Consider the following 19,996-nt stretch of genomic DNA (forward strand, 5'->3'; position numbering starts at 1 on the left):
GTAACCAAAAAAGTTTTAAACTAATCAAAATATATTTTATATTTGAGATTCTTCAAATAGCCACCCTTTGCCTTGATGACAGCTTTGCACACTCTTGGCATTCTCTCAACCAGGAATGCTTTTCCAACAGTCTTGAAGGAGTTCCCACATATGCTGAGCACTTGTTGGCTGCTTTTCCTTCACTCTGCGGTCCGACTCATCCGAAACCATCTGAATTTGGTTGAAGTCGGGGGATTGTGGAGGCCAGGTCAACTGATGTAGCACTCCATCACTCTCCTTCTTGGTCAAATAGCCCTTACACACCCTGGAGGTGTGTTTTGGGTCATTATCCTGCTGAAAAACAAATGATAGTCCCACTAAGCCCAAACCAGATGGGATGGTGTATGGTTGCAGAATGCTCTGGTAGCCATGCTGGTTAAATGTGCCTTGAATTCTAAATAAATCACAGACTGTATAACCAGCAAAGCACCCCCACACCATAACACCTCCTCCTCCATGCTTTACGGTGGGAACTTCACATGTGGAGATCATCAGTCTCAAACACCAGTCTCAATGTCAACAGTGAAGAGGCGAATCCGGGATGCTGACCTCCTAGGCAGAGTTGCAAAGTAAAAGCCATATCTCAGACTGCCCATCTTAATATTTTATTTTTATTGGCCAGTCTGAGATATGGCTTTTTCTTTGCAACTCTGCCTAGAAGGTCAGCATACCGGAGTCGCCTCTTCACTGTTGACGTTGAGACTGGTGTTTTGCGGGTACTATTTCATGAAGCTGCCAGTTGAGGACCTGTGAGGCGCCTGTTTCTCAAACTAGACACTCTAATGTATTTGTCCTCTTGGTCGGTTGTGCACCGGGGCCTCCCATTCCTCTTTCTATTCTGGTTAGAGCCAGTTTGCGCTGTTCTGTGAAGGGAGTAGTACACAGCGTTGTACGAGATCTTCAGTTTCTTGGCAATTTCTCGCATGGAATTAGCCTTTATTTCTCAGAACAAGAATAGATTGACGAGTTTCAGAAGAAAGTTATTTGTTTCTGGCCATTTTGAGCCTGTAATTGAACCCACAATTGCTGATGCTCCAGATACTAAACTAGTCTCAAGAAGGCCAGTTTTATTGCTTCTTTAATCAGCACAACAGTTTTCAGCTGTGCTAACATAATTGCAAAATGGTTTTCTAATGATCAATTAGCCTTTTAAAATTATAAACTTGGATTAGCAAACACAACGTGCCATTGGAACACAGGACTGATGGTTGCTGGTAATGGGCCTCTGTACGCCTATATAGATAATCAGCCGTTTCCAGCTACAATAGCAATTTACAACATTAACAATGTCTACACTGTATTTCTGATCAATTTAATGTTATTTTAATTGGCCAGAAAATTGCTTATTTTGAAAACGAGGACATTTCTAAGTGACCCCAAACTTTTGAATGGTAGTGTACATACATACACATACAGTGGGGAGAACAATTATTTGATACACTGCCAATTTTTGCAGGTTTTCCTACTTACAAAGCATGTAGAGGTCTGTAATTTGTATCATAGGTACACTTCAACTGTGAGAGACGGAATCTAAAACAAAAATCCAGAAAATCATATTGTATGATTTTTAAGTAATTAATTTGCATTTTATTGCATGACATAAGTATTTGAAAAGCAGAACTTAATATTTGGTACAGAAACCTTTGTTTGCAATAACAGAGATCATATGTTTCCTGTAGGTCTTGACCAGGTTTGCACACACTGCAGCAGGGATTTTGGCCCACTCCTCCATACAGACCTTCTCCAGATCCTTCAGGTTTCGGGGCTGTCGCTGGGCAATACGGACTTTTAGCTCCCTCCAAAGATTTTCTATTGGGTTCAGGTCTGGAGACTGGCTAGGCCACTCCAGGACCTTGAGATGCTTCTTACGGAGCCACTCCTTAGTTGCCCTGGCTGTGTGTTTCGGGTCGTTGTCATGCTGGAAGTCCCAGCCACGACCCATCTTCAATAGCTCTTACAGAGGGAAGGAGGTTGTTGGCCAAGATCTCGCGATACATGGCCCCATCCATCCTCCCCTCAATACGGTGCAGTCGTCCTGTCCCCTTTGCAGAAAAGCATCCCCAAAGAATGATGTTTCCACCTCCATGCTTCACGGTTGGGATGGTGTTCTTGGGGTTGTACTCATCCTTCTTCTTCCTCCAAACATGGCGAGTGGAGTTTAGACCAAAAAGCTATTTTGGTTTCATCTGACCATATGACATTCTCCCAATCCTCTTCTGGATCATCCAAATGCACTCTAGCAAACTTCAGACGGGCCTGGACATGTACTGGCTTAAGCAGGGGGACACGTCTGGCACTGCAGGATTTGAGTCCCTGGTGGCGTAGTGTGTTACTGATGGTAGGCTTTGTTACTTTGGTCCCAGCTCTCTGCAGGTCATTTACTAGGTCCCCCCGTGTGGTTCTGGGATTTTTGCTCACCGTTCTTGTGATCATTTTGACCCCACGGGGTGAGATCTTGCGTGGAGCCCCAGATCGAGGTAGATTATCAGTGGTCTTGTATGTCTTCCATTTCCTAATAATTGCTCCCACAGTTGATTTCTTCAAACCAAGCTGCTTACCTATTGCAGATTCAGTCTTCCCAGCCTGGTGCAGGTCTACAATTTTGTTTCTGGTGTCCTTTGACAGATCTTTGGTCTTGGCCATAGTGGAGTTTGGAGTGTGACTGTTTGAGGTTGTGGACAGGTGTCTTTTATACTGATAACAAGTTCAAACAGGTGCCATTAATACAGGTAACGAGTGGAGGACAGAGGAGCCTCTTAAAGAAGAAGTTACAGGTCTGTGAGAGCCAGAAATCTTGCTTGTTTGTAGGTGACCAAATACTTATTTTCCACCATAATTTGCAAATAAATTCATTAAAAATCCTACAATGTGATTTTCTGGAATTTTTTTTCTCAATTTGTCTGTCATAGTTGACGTGTACCTATGATGAAAATTACAGGCCTCATCTTTTTAAGTGGGAGAACTTGCACAATTGGTGGCTGACTAAATACTTTTTTCCCCACTGTATATGACACAGATTTTTTGGTCCTTAAATGAAACTGGTATACTTTTTTATTTATCACAATTTTCTTTAACCAATTATATGGTCTTTAATGCAAGGCCGACAGACAAGTTCATTACTTTTTCCCTCTTTCACTTTCCTCTTCCATTTTTGCGGTAATGCTGCAATTATTTGGTTGTAATTTTGGATAGAGCAGACATTTCCATATGTTTTTGTTAGCTGCATGTGTGACAACTCCACCAGTCCTACCTATGATATAATTTACAAAGATAATACCTTTTTTAAACATTCTTTCAAAAAATAATGTTTCTTTATCAATTAGTATATTTGAGTTTAACCACAATATTTGTTGTATTATTTGATCTGTCATTTCTGGTGGATAAAATTGAAATTGCAACCAACTTTCTATGGCTTGTTTTAGAAAAAGTGATATCTGGGAGATTATTTCCTTGTCAAATAACTGAAAGTGAGCGGTTGTAATCTGAATAAAGGGAAAAAGGCCATTCTTGAACATGGGGTGAGACAATCTTACTAATTTTCTAGAGAACCTGTTGGGATTTAATTATAACTTTTGTATGACTGAAGCCTTTAGTGAGAGGTCTAATGCTTTAATATTTAATAATTTCTGGCCTCTGAATTTAATTCATTAGAGAAATAGGCCCGTTTAATTTTGTCTTGCTTGCCGTTCTTAAAAATATTTTTTTCTCATATAATTTCACACTGTTTGCTAGGTGTAGGCAAGACCATAAGCAAATAGGTTAACTGGGATATTACTAAAGAGTTAATCAGGGTGATTTTTCCAGAAATAGACAGATATTTACCTTTCCATGGTAGCAAGATCTTATCTATTTTTGCTAACTTTATATTAACCTTTATTGGAGTGAGATCATTTCTTTCTTTCGGGATATGTATTCCGAATACAGTGGGGGAAAAAAGTATTTAGTCAGCCACCAATTGTGCAAGTTCTCCCACTTAAAAAGATGAGAGAGGCCTGTAATTTTCATCATAGGTAAACGTCAACTATGACAGACAAAATGAGAAAAAAAAATCCAGAAAATCACATTGTAGGATTTTTTAATGAATTTATTTGCAAATTATGGTGGAAAATAAGTATTTGGTCAATAACAAAAGTTTCTCAATACTTTGTTATATACCCTTTGTTGGCAATACCACAGGTCAAACGTTTTCTGTAAGTGTTCACAAGGTTTTCACACACTGTTGCTGGTATTTTGGCCCATTCCTCCATGCATATCTCCTCTAGAGCAGTGATGGTCTGGGGCTGTCGCTGGGCAACACGGACTTTCAACTCCCTCCAAAGATTTTCTATGGGGTTGAGATCTGGAGACTGGCTAGGCCACTCCAGGACCTTGAAATGCTTCTTACGAAGCCACTCCTTCGTTGCCCGGGCGGTGTGTTTGGGATCATTGTCATGCTGAAAGACCCAGCCACGTTTCATCTTCAATGCCCTTGCTGATGGAAGGAGGTTTTCACTCAAAATCTCACGATACATGGCCCCATTCATTCTTTCCTTTACATGGATCAGTCGTCCTGGTCCCTTTGCAGAAAAACAGCCCCAAAGCATGATGTTTCCACCCCCATGCTTCACAGTAGGTATGGTGTTCTTTGGATGCAACTCAGCATTCTTTGTCCTCCAAACACGACGAGTAGATTTTTTACCAAAAAGTTCTATTTTGGTTTCATCTGACCATATGACATTCTCCCAATCCTCTTCTGGATCATCCAAATGCACTCTAGCAAACTTCAGACGGGCCTGGCTTAAGCAGGGGGACACGTCTGGCACTGCAGGATTTGAGTCCCTGGCGGTGTAGTGTGTTACTGATGGTAGGCTTTGTTACTTTGGTCCCAGCTCTCTGCAGGTCATTCACTAGGTCCCCCCGTGTGGTTCTGGGATTTTTGCTCACCGTTCTTGTGATAATTTTGACCCCACGGGGTGAGATCTTGCGTGGAGCCCCAGATCGAGGTAGATTATCAGTGGTCTTGTATGTCTTCCATTTCCTAATAATTGCTCCCACAGTTGATTTCTTCAAACCAAGCTGCTTACCTATTGCAGATTCAGTCTTCCCAGCCTGGTGCAGGTCTACAATTTTGTTTCTGGTGTCCTTTGACAGCTCTTTGGTCTTGGCCATAGTGGAGTGTCTTTTATACAGGTGTCTTTTATACTGATAACAAGTTCAAACAGGTACCATTAATACAGGTAACGAGTGGAGGACAGAGGAGCCTCTTAAAGAAGAAGTTACAGGTCTGTGAGAGCCAGAAATCTTGCTTGTTTGTAGGTGACCAAATACATATTTTCCACCATAATTTGCAAATAAATTCATTAAAAATCCTACAATGTGATTTTCTGGAGAAAAAAAATCTCAATTTGTCTGTCATAGTTGACGTGTACCTATGATGAAAATTACAGGCCTCTCTCATCTTTTTAAGTGGGAGAACTTGCACAATTGGTGGCTGACTAAATACTTTTTTTCCCCACTGTATATCCACATCAACTACACGGTAATGTAAAAGTTGTATTTTTTAATGATCCTTTATGTATTATAGTACACTTATCATAATTTGGTTGTAAACCAGAGAGGTTATAAAATGTATCTAGATCCTCTGAGGCTGTGGAGGGATCCAAGTTGTGGATTTAAAAGAAAACATGAACCATCAGTGTACAATGACACCTTTGTTTTTAAGCCCTGGATTTCTAGTCCTTTGATATTATTGTTGGATCTGATTTTAATAGCTAACATTTCGATGGCCATAATAAATAGATATGCCGATAGTGGACAACCTTGTTTTACTCCTCTTGACAGTTTAAAACTTTCGGAGAAATAGCCATTATTTACTATTTTACACATAGGGTTACTATACATGATTTTAACCCATTTTATAAGAGATTCTCCAAAATTGAAATGTTCCAGGCATTTATATATAAACTCCAGTCGTACTTTATCAAAGCCTTTTCAAAGTCAGCTATGAATAGCAGGTCTGGTTTCCCAGATTTTTCATAGTGTTCTATTGTTTCCAGTACTTGCCTTATATTATCTCCAATGTATCGTCCATGTAAAAAACCTGTCTGATTAGGATGAATAATGTCTGACAATACCTTTTTAATTCTATGCGCTATACATTTTGCTAGAATTTTTGCATCACAACACTGAAGTGTAAGGGGCCTCCAATATTTAAAAAAATATATATTTCCCACTTGTATCCTGTTTCAGTAATAATGAAATCAGACCTTCTTGTTGAGTGTCTGACAATCTACCATTTACATAGGAGTGGTTAAAACATGCTAATAAAGGTCCTCTGAGTATATCAAAAATGTTTTGGTATACCTCAACTGGAATGCCATCCAGCCCTGGAGTTTTCCCGTACTTAAAGGCTTTAATTGCATCAAGAAGTTCCTCCTCTGTAATTTCACCTTCACATGAGTCTTTCTGTATGGCTGTTATTTTTACATTATCAATAGAAAAAAAATCCATACAATTAGCTTCGGTTAGAGGAGATGGAGGAAACTGAAATAAAAACATATGCTTGAAGTACTTTGCTTCCTCCTTCAAAATTAACGTCCGTTTCTATCTTAGTGACTATCCCTTTTAGAAACGGACATTAATGAACTTAAAAAGAGAACATCTTTCTGAGAGAAGCTTTACTAGACATACAGACCTAGATCTATGAGAGAAAATCTAGTATTATGGGTATCCAAGAAAGAGAAGGAGAAGTTCCCGAAAATGCAGTGAAGGAATTCTTTCTTACAGCGTTTCAAATCCCACTCGATGCTGTCGATAAAATCCAACTCGAACGTGTACACCATTTCGGACAAAGAGGACAGAGATATGAGCGTCCAAATTTGCTTTCTTTAAGGATAAAGTAATGGTTAAAAGCCTGAGTAAAAGACTCGCTGGCACGAAAATAGGCATGAATGATCAGTTCCCGAGGCAGATTGCAGAACGGCGCAAAGTTCTGTATCCAATCTTCAAGGAGAATAGATTAAAAGGGAAGCGTGTAGTCGATAAACACTATATTGACAACCAAATGTTCTGAGACACAATGACTACTCCATGGCTATTCTAAAAATTACAAAGTTCTCATAGAGGAGTCGAATAATGGAACACCGAATACTAGCCATGGTAGGGATTTCATTAAAAAATATATAGATAGAAAAGCAATAAAATAAAACAATTCTTAAATAAAATATAGTACAACTACACTGTACCTTTCAAGATATGGAATGATGTAAAATAATTAGTTTTCCATTTATAGTATTTTATAAATGGATAAGACGGCATTAGAAGAAAGGATATCTAGAAAAATTATAAATCTTCAAATATAACTAATTGGAACACAAAAGTACTCAATCAACATGGTGGAGAGAAAAACACAGCAAACAGAAGACATAGAAGGCACGTGTGGATGTATTGTGATGGAAGGTGTGGTGTGTGTGTTTTTTGTTTGGAAAAGTGTGGCGTTAACTGAGTGAGAAAGGAAATGGTTGCATATCCCAGAACCAATGTGTGTCTGTGAGCAGGGATGGTGAGAGAGGGCTTTCAATTTTGTGCAGATGAGGGATATACATTTTAAAATAAAGTATACATCCCCCCCAAAAAAGTATTGTCCTATCATGAAGGAACAGTCCCCAACCCTATACCCTAGACACCCACCTGAGCGACCCATACACCAAAGAGAAGTCCCTATCTGTTTTATGGGCCTGCTGTAAATTGCCTATATGCAGCCAAAACAGAAAGATAAATGTGGTCAGAGACTTACTAGAGCAGCACTGCTCCCTCAAGATTCTGAGACTGCCTGGCAGGGTTGGTCCTACAAAGCCAGAGCCCCCTGATGGGAGAGCATAATAACCTTGACGACCTTGTACCTAGCCGGTGGGGATTCCGGTGGGGTACCCCCACCCAGGTAGTGGCAGTGCTGGCAACACTGGCTGCAGTAACCGATGGGAGGGGGCATATTATTGTGTCCCTGGTGGCACAAAATAAACAAAGGTCTGACTGCTCAGAGATGCTGGGGAAAATGGTCACAATGGGGGACCAGCGTATGTGTTTCAGGGGAAGGGGGTCGATCTGATCTCCATCACCTAGGACTTGACATTGGTTAATCAAATCTCACATTTTGGCAAATTTTTGCTCAATCTGGCACTCTTTCTCAAACAACTGTAACTGTATATGCATTTGTAAATCAGGTCCTTTCTTGAGTTGGGCTCTGGGATGTAACAACTGTTGAGCATCTGAGCTTATGGTTGATTGTGGGGGAAAGGGGTTGAGTGTGTAAAAGTATGTGTTTGTGAGTGTGTGTATGTATCCCACATCTGTTGCAAGGGGGTAAGGATGTTAGGGATAATATAGGATGAATCACAAAAATTGTTTGCTAAAATAATAATTGCTTGACAAAAACGTATAACTAACCGGTTATAGCTAACAATCCTTTGCATGAACTGCCAACATTATTACGCATATTAATTGTTAATGATGGAAATTAAGATACGCAAGATATTTTAATAGATATATATTTTTAATAGCTATATATAAAGCAAATTGAGGTGAGAGCATTGGAAATACTTTTAGCGGTTGATCTGTTTCTGTTCTGTGGGTGGCACTGTCTGCTGTTTTCGAAGGATGGGTCCTGGGCTCTCGGGGGACCTAGGGATCCGGGGGGACGGGGGTGGTCTGCCGGTCACTGGGATGACAATCCAACTTGAGATGGGGAGGGGCTTTAGTGGGTGAAATAGTGGAGAACAATTTGAGGGTTACTTAGTAGCAATGCAAATATCATGGTACAGCTACAGTTGAAGTCGGAAGTTTACATACACTTAGGTTGGAGTCATTAAAACTTGTTTTTTAACCACTCCACAAATGTCTTGTTAACAAACTATAGTTTTGGCAAGTCGGTTAGGACATCTACTTTGTGCATGACACAAGTAATTTTTCCAATAATTGTTTACAGACAGATTATTTCACTTATAATTCACTGTATCACAATTCCAGTGGGTCAGAAGTTTACATACACTAAGTTGACTGTGCCTTTTAAACAGCTTGGAAAATTCCAGAAAATGATGTCATGGCTTTAGAAGCTTCTGATAGGCTAATTGACATCATTTGAGTCAATTGGAGGTGTACCTGTGGAGGTATTTCAAGGCCTATCTTCAAACTCAGTGCCTCTTTGCTTGACATCATGGGAAAATCAAAAGAAATCAGCCAAGACCTCAGAAAAAATATTGTAGACCTCCACAAGTCTGGTTCATCCTTGGGAGCAATTTCCAAACGCCTGAAGGTACCACATTCATCTGTACAAACAATAGTATGCAAGTATAAACACCATGGGACCACGCAGCCATCATACCGCTCAGGAAGGAGACGCGTTCTGTCTCCTAGAGATGAACGTACTTTGGTGCGAAAAGTGCAAATAAATCCCAGAACAACAGCAAAGGACCTTGTGAAGATGCTGGAGGAAACGGGTACAAAAGTATCTATATCCACAGTAAAACGAGTCCTATATTGACACAACCTGAAAGGCCGCTCAGCAAGGAAGAAGCCACTGCTCCAAAACTGCCATAGAAAAGCCAGACTACGGTTTGCAACTGCACATGGGGACAAAGATCGTACTTTTGGGAGAAATGTCCTCTGGTCTGATGAAACAAAAACAGAACTGTTTGGCCATAATGACCATCGTTATGTTTGGAGGAAAAAGGGGATAGCTTGCAAGCCGAAGAACACCATCCCAACCGTGAAGCACGGGGGTGGCAGCTTCATGCTGTGGGGGTGCTTTGCTGCAGGAGGGACTGGTGCACTTCACAAAATAGATGGCATCATGAGGAAGGAAAATTATGTGGATATATTGAAGCAACATCTCAAGACATCAGTCAGGAAGTTAAAGCTTGGTCGCAAATGGGTCTTCCAAATGGACAATGACACCAAGCATACTTCCAAAGTTGTGGCAAAATGGCTTAAGGACAACAAAGTCAAGGTATTGGAGTGGCCGTCACAAAGCCCTGACCTCAATCCTATAGAAAATGTGTGGGCAGAACTGAAAATGTGTGTGCGAGCAAGGAGGCCTACAAACCTGACTCAGTTACACCAGCTCTGTCAGGGAAGCTTGTGGAAGGCTACCCAAAACGTTTGACCCAAGTTAAACAATTTAAAGGCAATGCTACCAAATACTAATTGAGTGTATGTAAACTTCTGACCCACTGGGAATGTGATGAAATAAATAAAAGCTGAAATAAGTAATTCTCTCTACTATTATTCTGACATTTCACATTCTTAAAATAAAGTGGTGATCCTAACTGACCTAAGACAGGGAATTTTTACTAGGATTACATTTCAGGAATTGTGAAAAACTGAGTTTAAATGTATTTTGCTAAGGTTAATGAAAACTTCCGACTTCAACTGTATATGGACACTCAATCACTATGGTACTTTTTAATTGTCACACTCTGGCTCCAGGACTGTGTGTTAGAGCCAGGGTGTATTTCATTTGGTGGTGTTGGGGTTGGGTGAGTTTCATTTTGTTTGTGTTTAGTGGTGATTGGTCAATGACTCCCAATCGGAGGTAACGAGTGTCAGCTGTCGGCTCGTTATCTCTGATTGGGAGCCATATATATACTGTTGTGTTTCACTGTTTGTTTGTGGGTTTTTGTTCCATGTTTCTGTCAGTGTTACAGAGGACTTCACTATTGTCATTTGTTGTTTTTTCGTGGTTGCTTTATTAAATAAAGTCATTATGTTCACTCCACGCGCTGCGTATTGGTCCGCTTCTTCAGACGATCGTGACAGAAAAACCCACCAAAAAAGGACCAAGCAGCGTGTCAAGCGGCAACAGGATCCACCTACACAGGATTTATATCCACCCATAAAGGATTCATGGACATGGGAGGAGATACTGGATGGTAAGGGTCCTTGGGCACAACCGGAGAATATCGCCTCCCTCGTGAAGAGCTGGAGGCAGCTAAAGCCGAGAGGAGGCGATATGAGGAGGCAGCACGGAGGCAAGGCTGGAAGCCCGGGAGTACTACCCAAAAAATTTTTTTGGGGGGGCACATGGCTTGGGCGCCTGGGCAGCAGGAGGCTGCCACAGGGAGATGTGGAGAGAAGGCTATCGGATTACGGGAGCCATTGGCGAGTAGAGGGAGGGAAGTTGTTGTCGCACGGCATGAGAGACTGAAGTGTGTTACCAGTCCGGTCCGGCCCGTTCCTGATCCCCAGTTAAGGCCAGTGGTGTGTGTTCCCGGTGCGGACCGGCCTGTTCCTGCTCCAAGCACGTATCCTACGGGGTGCGTCACCAGCCCAGCCCGGCCTGTTCCTTCAGAGCCGTCCGCCAGACCGGAGCCGCTAGAGCCTTCCGCCAGACAGAATCATACACCTGCTATGGAATCAGCAGGAGCCGACGCAGCCTATGCTGGACTGGAGGCTCGGGTTCGTGACCGGCAGGAACGGCTCATGCGGATGGGAGCCGCCCTGCTGGAGGTGATGACTGCAATCCGAGGCTGGGGTCCGCCTCCACCGCTAGCCGCCCAGCCAGCACCATCAGCCAGCCATGAGCAGCCAGACCCGTCAGCCAGCCATGAGCAGCCAGATCCGTCAGCCAGCCATGAGCAGCCAGATCCGTCAACCAGCCATGAGCAGCCAGATCCGTCAGCCAGCCATGAGCAGCCAGATCCGTCAGCCAGCCATGAGCAGCCAGATCCGTCAGCTAGCCATGAGCAGCCAGATCCGTCAGCCAGCCATGAGCAGCCAGATCCGTCAGCCAGCCATGAGCAGCCAGACCCGTCAGCCAGCCATGAGCAGCCAGATCCGTCAGCCAGCCATGAGCAGCCAGATCCGTCAACCAGCCACGAGCAGCCAGATCCGTCAGCCAGCCATGAGCAGCCAGATCCGTCAGCCAGCCATGAGCAGCCAGATCCGTCAGCCAGCCATGAGCAGCCAGATCCGTCAGCCAGCCATGAGCAGCCAGATCCGTCAGCCAGCCATGAGCAGCCAGATCCGTCCAGCCAGCCATGAGCAGCCAGATCCGTCAGCCAGCCATGAGCAGCCAGATCCGTCAGCCAGCCATGAGCAGCCAGATCCGTCAGCCAGCCACGAGCAGCCAGATCCGTCAGCCAGCCATGAGCAGCCAGATCCGTCAGCCAGCCATGAGCAGCCAGACCCGTCAGCCAGCCATGAGCAGCCAGATCCGTCAGCCAGCCATGAGCAGCCAGATCCGTCAGCCAGCCATGAGCAGCCAGATCCGTCAGCCAGCCATGAGCAGCCAGATCCGTCAGCCAGCCATGAGCAGCCAGATCCGTCAGCCAGCCATGAGCAGCCAGATCCGTCAGCCAGCCGCGAGCAGCCAGATCCGTCAGCCAGCCATGAGCAGCCAGATCCGTCAGCCAGCCATGAGCAGCCAGATCCGTCAGCCAGCCATGAGCAGCCAGATCCGTCAGCCAGCCACGAGCAGCCAGATCCGTTAGCCAGCCATGAGCCGTCCAGCCAGGATCCGCCAGAGCCGTCCAGCCAGGATCCGCCAGAGCCGTCCAGCCAGGATCCGCCAGAGCCGTCCAGCCAGGATCCGCCAGAGCCGTCCAGCCAGGATCCGTCAGCCAGCCATGAGCCGTCCAGCCGGGATCCGCCAGAGCCGTCCAGCCGGGATCCGCCAGAGCCGTCCAGCCGGGATCCGCCAGAGCCGTCCCAGCCGGGATCCGCCAGAGCCGTCCCAGCCGGGATCCGCCAGAGCCGTCCAGCCGGGATCCGCCAGAGCCGTCCAGCCGGGATCCGCCAGAGCCGTCCAGCCGGGATCCGCCAGAGCCGTCCAGCCGGGATCCGCCAGAGCCGTCCAGCCGGGATCCGCCAGAGCCGTCCAGCCGGGATCCGCCAGAGTCGCCCAGCCGGGACCCGCCAGAGCCGTCCCAGCCGGGACCCGCCAGTGCCGTCCAGCCGGGATCCGCCAGAGCCGTCCAGCCGGGATCCGCCAGAGCCGTCCAGCCGGGATCCGCCAGAGCCGCCAGCCGGGATCCGCCAGAGCCGTCCCAGCCGGGATCCGCCAGAGCCGTCCAGCCGGGATCCGCCAGAGCCGTCCAGCCGGGATCCGCCAGAGCCGACCAGCCGGGAGCCGCCAGAGCCGTCCAGCCAGTATCCGCCATTCAGCCTGGTACTGCCCCTTAGTCCGGTACTGCCCCTTAGTCCGGTACTGCCCCTTAGTCCGGTGCTGCCCCTTAGTCCGGTGCCGCCCCTTAACCCAGTGGGGTTTAGTTGGGGGTGGTCATGTGGAGGAGGCTAGGGAAGCGGGTGGTGACTAAGGTGGGATGGGGACCACGACCAGGGGCAGAACCGCCACCGTGGACAGACGCCCACCCAGACCCTCCCCTAGACTGTATGCTGGTGCGCCCGGAGTTCGCACCTTTAGGGGGGGGTACTGTCACACTCTGGCTCCAGGACTGTGTGTTAGAGCCAGGGTGTATTTCATTTGGTGGTGTTGGGGTTGGGTGAGTTTCATTTTGTTTGTGTTTAGTGGTGATTGGTCAATGACTCCCAATCGGAGGTAACGAGTGTCAGCTGTCGGCTCGTTATCTCTGATTGGGAGCCATATATATACTGTTGTGTTTCACTGTTTGTTTGTGGGTTTTTGTTCCATGTTTCTGTCAGTGTTACAGAGGACTTCACTATCGTCATTTGTTGTTTTTTCGTGGTTGCTTTATTAAATAAAGTAATTATGTTCACTCCACGCGCTGCGTATTGGTCCGCTTCTTCAGACGATCGTGACATTAATGGTAAATTTACAGACATATATTATGATAAATAGATTTCAAACTTGTATCACATTATGGTAAATTGTGAAATAAGTACTCTAATTTTTCACCATCATTGTACAGCTCTAGTTATGTTGTTGCTTGACAAAGTTATTTCTGAAGATTATTATTTATTTCATGTGATTAGTGATTCATCTACATCTATCCCTCATTTAAAGGTCAACCCTGTTACGTAAACTGAACTCTTGTTTTAATATGGTGAAACTATTCCCTTTAAAATATTTAATAGTCAAATCAGTGTAAAAGCAGGTGAGCTGGTTCTACTCTTTTTGGCCATTTTCTGTTGTTTTGTGGTGAAAAACTGAGTAGGTTGAACATAACATGTCAACCCTGTTACCCATAGATACACTCTTAGAAAAAAGGGTTCCAAAAGGGGTTCTATCTGGAACCAAAAGGGTTCTACCTGGAACCAAAAAGGTCCTATGGGGACAGCCGAAGAACCCTTTTAGGTTCTAGATAGCTCCTATTTTTCTAAGAGGCTAGAAATGTTGTAAAAAAGAAATTGGGGGTGAATCTTGCATTCAATTGCCCCTCCCTGTTGCACACAACAAGCTTCCATTCCACCAGTCACAAGGGGATTCATGGCTGATTTAACTAGTAATTACTAGTTAGAGGGCCATTCAAGTGGATTTTTCTCAGATGTGGTAAATTCCCACTTCCCACTTGGTTACGAATGCACCATAACACCGCTAACCATCCACTGTAGAGCCATATTCATTGGAAGCACAAGACCTAGACCTACACTTTGACATATTGTGGAGCGTTGTACGATGTATAGGTTTTGTTTAAATCGAAAAAAACTACAATAAAATACTAATAAAAACAGCCCATCTCTGATTTTTTTTTCATGATTTAATTAAGCTGAAGAGAGGCTATATACTTTTTTTTAAAACATGTTTTTTATGAAGTTGAACATGTGCTCATTATGACAGAAATGTAAAATTAGGTGAAATGCCCCAAAATGATCTCTATTGTTCAATACGTAAAGAAGCCGAATTAGGAACCACTTTGGCCACCCTCTAGTCTAGAATGTAATGTCATAGCCATGTATTTCTGGAATATTGTCAGGCATGACATGCATTTGAAATACATTTTACGTGACGTTAAATACATTGAGTTTACAAAGCATTAGGAACACCTTCCGAATATTGAGTTGCACTCCCTTTTGCCCTCAGAACAGCCTAAGTTTGTCAGGGCATGGACTCTACAAGATGTTGAAAGCGTTCCACAGGGATACTGGCCCATGTTGACTCCAATGCTTCCCACAGTTGTGTCAAGTTGGCTGGATGTCCTTTGGGTGGTGGACCATTCTTGATACACAAGGGAAACTGTTGAGAGTGAAAAACTCAGAACCGTTGCAGTTCTTGACACAACCCAGTGCACTACCATACCCCGTTCAAAGGCACTTAAGTCTTTTGTCTTGCCCATTCAACCTCTGAATGGCACACACACACAATCCATGTCTCAATTGTCTTTAAGCTGTCTCCTCCCCTTCATCTACACTGATTTAAGTGGATTTAACAAGTGACATCAATAAGGGATCATAGCATTCACCTGGTCAGTCACAGAAAGAGCAGGTGTCCTTAATGTTTTGTACATGCAGTGTACTGTATATTGAAATGTATACATGTTTTCGTATGGGCCCCCAACCACACAAATGAAAAACAAATGTAGGACTCCTGGTTTGTCTTCTTCCCAGCCCAGCCAGGCTTAAACCCTCTTGGGAGGATCTCCAGAGTGAGGCCCTAGAGGGAAGACACTCTCCCCATGAACAGGGCCTTAAGTGGGGCCCTATGGCCATACTACCAGCCTCTATGTATCAGCTATATGGGAGATCTGTACTCTGAGTCTGCACTGCAGCGCTGCACACTTACTTAGACGAGAAGAGCATGCGGATGGGGTAAGGCCGTAGCTGTAAATGGAGTTGTGGAGACAGTCCCTCCTTAGTCCCTGTGAGGACATGCCCAGAGTAGGCTATTGTACAAGGGTACGCATGTTGATATGCATGTCAGCTGAGACCTACACGTGAGAACTGTTTGTAAAACAGTGTGTGTGTGTGTGTGTGGGTGGGGTGGGTGGGAGGGAGTTTGAGGGATGAGGATTTGGAACCATCTGCGGCTAAGTGGTTGAGCAACAAACTGGAAGCTTTTGTTTTTGGTGTCTTTCTCTCAAGTGATAGTTGCATCACATCCATGCAAGGCCAGTGACCACAATTATCAAGTGGTTAGCCCATGAGAAAAAAAAAAAAAGATTAAATCTTGTGCACACCAATACGGGTGTGCAATCAGGGGTTCCCAAACTTTTTTGGCCCACGGTCCCATTTTGATATCTGAAAATTCTCAGGACCCCAACCATGTGAATAAATTATGTAGGCCTAATTAACAGCCAATGTTAAATGTTTTAATTGGGGCTTTGGCAGTCAATTGCAAATCAACAGTATTTCTGATTTTATTCTCAACTCACCGTCATATACTTTTAATGTGGGACTGTTAGGGTCAATTGCATATTAGGTTGACATAAGAGAAATTATGTCACCACCACTAATGAGATGGGTGTGCTTGATGCATGTCGCGTTGGAGCTTCTCAAAGTCAGGGGGCGTGGTCGACAGTGCGCAGCTCATCGCTCCTGTCACATCCAACCTGGATCGATATTTGTTTTTAATGCAGATGAGAGCACTGAATCAGCGTTTTAATGCTTGGATGGAGATGGCACAGTTCCCTTTGAGTCAGGAACCAAAGCTCCTCCGTAGTGACCTGTGAATGTATTGTCTGCAGCATTCTGTCACATGACAGCTCGTTCAACTGTTCGATTTAATTTACCCGCATGTCAACTGAGCCAGGATCACAGTCAAATGGATTTCGCTGATTCTGTCACTCATCTGTATAATTGTTTTGGTATTTCCCCTGCATGCTTGTGTTCATTTCGTTTAGTTTCCCAAATATGTCTGTTATATAGGCAAGGAGACACTTTCTTTTCATTACACAGAAAGTCAACAAAGTCTGTGTTTTACACAATTTCTCTCAATTAAAAAAATATTTCCAAAACTCCCCCTCGATAACCATCAAGCCTCGGTGTGAAATACAACATTGTCATGCTCTGATCCCATATCTCCACATAGTTTTGTGAATAGGCATTCGCGATGTAGTTTACAATCGAAGTTACCTGCTGTATATCTCAGAGTTCTGCGCTCAGCTCTTTTTCCGCCAGTTGCTCTCTGTGTATCCATTATAGCTCAGTGGGTGTATCATACAATACGTCCATATGTTAGAGGGAGACACATTCATAACTAGAGTGCAGAGGCCTGTCCGCCGTAACACCATAGATGTAGCCCTATCTGTGTAAAAGCCCACCATTCGATCCCATGGAATCTGTTTTTCGTCAATATAGCCACTTAGCACACTGAACATCACCTGTGCCGTTTCATGCTCGGGAATCGTGAGACAGAACAATATGTCCTCGTGAATAGCATCCCCCGACATGTAGCGAACAAAACTCAATGCATGGGCATCTCGGCCCTCACAGCTAATGTCCATTTGGAGAGCATAAGGTGGGGAGTTTTTGAGTAGTTTTTGAGTCGTGTTTCCTTTTGATTGTTAGCTATAGCATCAATTCTTAGTTTCACAGTGTCATCTGACAAAGGTATTGCCCTGAGTTTCTGTGCCTCTGCCTCCCACATATTGTTTTCACCATATAAATTGTGTCCAGTAATATCAAAGTCCCTGCAATAGTATGTGGTTTCATAGCGTAGCGGGCTTAGCCATTCACCATAGGAATGATTCAACTGCAACGGTCAACTGCAGCCTTTTCCCACGATCTAAGGGCACTCTCTGGTTGAATTTAACGTTTAGATTTGAATAATTTTCATTTAGATTTTTATGGTTAACTACATTACAATGATTTTGAGAGACAATGACGATATTATAATATATCTATTTTTTTGAATTTTACCCCCTTTTTCTCCCCAATTTCGTGATATCCAATTGAGATCTTGTCTCATCGCTGCAACTCCCAAACAGGCTCAGGAGAGGCGAAGGACGAGTCATGCGTTCTCCGAAACATGACCTGCCAAACCACACTTCTTAACACAAGCCCACTTAACCCGGAAGCCAGCTGCACCAATGTGTCGGGGGAAACCCCGTTCAACTGACGACCGAAGTCAGCCTGCAGGCGCCCAGCCTACCACAAGAAGTCACTAGAACGCGATGAGCCAAGTAAAACCCCCCTGGCCAAACCCTCTCCTAACCCGGACGACGCCGCCCAATGTGACTCCCGGTCACTGCCGGTTGTGTAACAGCCTGGGATAAAACCTAGGTCTGTAGTGACGCCACAAGCAATGCGAGGCCCTATATATCTTTTTTTTTAAGCCAGGATTTTGGAAATTCTCCCTCAACCCCAATTTCATATCAGGTGACCTCACATGGGGTCGCGACCCCTAGTTTGGGAACCACTGGTCTAGATCCAGGTGCTGGTTTTGGCAGGAACAACTAGTATTGAAAAACAAGTGTAAAAACCGCACACTAGAAAAAACAGGTGACCGACCCTGACTTAAGTTCTATTTATTTTTCATGAAGGCCATTACTTGAAGTTCACTGGTCACACTCCAATCTGAATAGACTGATTCTCAGTCAGTAGAGGATTCTACATACAGGAACCACAGTACAGTATCCATGGCTCTATGGGCCCTGGTCAAAAGTAGTGCACTAGATAGGGAATAGGGTGCCATTTGGGACGCATTCCATTATAATCATATTTGCCAGATACCGCTCAAAGAGTTGGTGTGTAATCTCTTAGTGAGGAGGCGGTAGATGCCTAAGCATGAGGCCATTAAGTGATTATATAGGCTATTAGTTCACTGTTCTAGACATCAGCGGCGGTCGGTGCCGTTTAAGATGAGGGAGGACGATTATTTTTTTAATGAGCATGACCTTTGACCTACTACATGATAATCAAATTTTCCCTAAACCCATCATGAGGTTGCTACAACCTAGCCTATGAATGAAAGTTTACAACGTAGATGCACAGGTCGAGAGAAATTTGAGTAATCAAGGTGACAGACGTTGACACATTCAATTGAGCATTGGAAACGCGTTCTCTGGAGTGATGAATCACGCTTCAGCATCATGCAGTCCAACGGACAAATCTGGGTTAGGCAGATGACAGGAGAACGCTACCTGCCCCAATGCATAGTGCCAACTGTAAAGTTTGGTGGAGGAGGAATAATGGTCAGGGGCTGTTTTTCATGGTTCGGGCTAGGCACCTTAGTTCCAGTGAAAGGAAATCTTAATGCTACAGCATACAATGACATTCTACACGATTCTGTGCTCTCAACATTGTGGCAACAGTTTGGGGAAGGCCCTTTCCTGTTTCAGCATGACAATGCCCCCGTGCACAAAGCAAAGTCCATGCAGAAAATCAATGGGGGCTCCCCGGCTGGTAATTCGACCATGATTACTGAGTTTAGATAGCTGGCCTCTAGACTAACTTACCAATCTAATTTTTAGCTGACATGGGCTAATTGAGTGACTATCAATGACTGACATAAGAGAAAAACTGCTGATTTCATAAGTGCACCTTGTGTAATCTAGTATTCTAACTTGCAACAGTAAATTGAGACCCCGACTGATCCGAGGGCCTTCAAAAGGGCCACCAGTTGCCCATCCCTGATCCATGAGATCAAAATGATAGTTTTAACCATGTTTTGAAGCTATAAAGTGTTTGCTTACAATTACATTGTTTACAAACAATGGATTAAAACAAGCTTACATTTCGGGTTCTGATGGGGGTACGACAGTTAACTTATAAATGCCCCATGAGTTTAGTTTATCTTCTTCAAAAAGCAATGGCTAAATATAATTCATTTAAAAGTCCAAGAATTTATGTAGCAATCGTATAATTCCCCTTTAAATCTCACCAAATAAATATATATTTCAATATGTTCTATGACTTGTATGTGTTCGCAATTCTTGATATTGGACAGCTTTGTAAAGATACGCTGAATGAGTGGAACCTGGCCTCTTTGATTTCAAAGTTTGAGGGTAAGTAAAAATGAGAAATTCCTTTTAGAGAGTGGGGACAGAGCTTTGGGGGTGGGGTGTGGGGAATATATATTTATTTTCATTGACCGTGTGTAAAACAGCATCTACGTCTTCCACATTCT

This window comes from Coregonus clupeaformis, chromosome 9, assembly GCF_020615455.1.
Source record: "Coregonus clupeaformis isolate EN_2021a chromosome 9, ASM2061545v1, whole genome shotgun sequence".
Classification (NCBI taxonomy): Eukaryota; Metazoa; Chordata; class Actinopteri; order Salmoniformes; family Salmonidae; genus Coregonus; species Coregonus clupeaformis.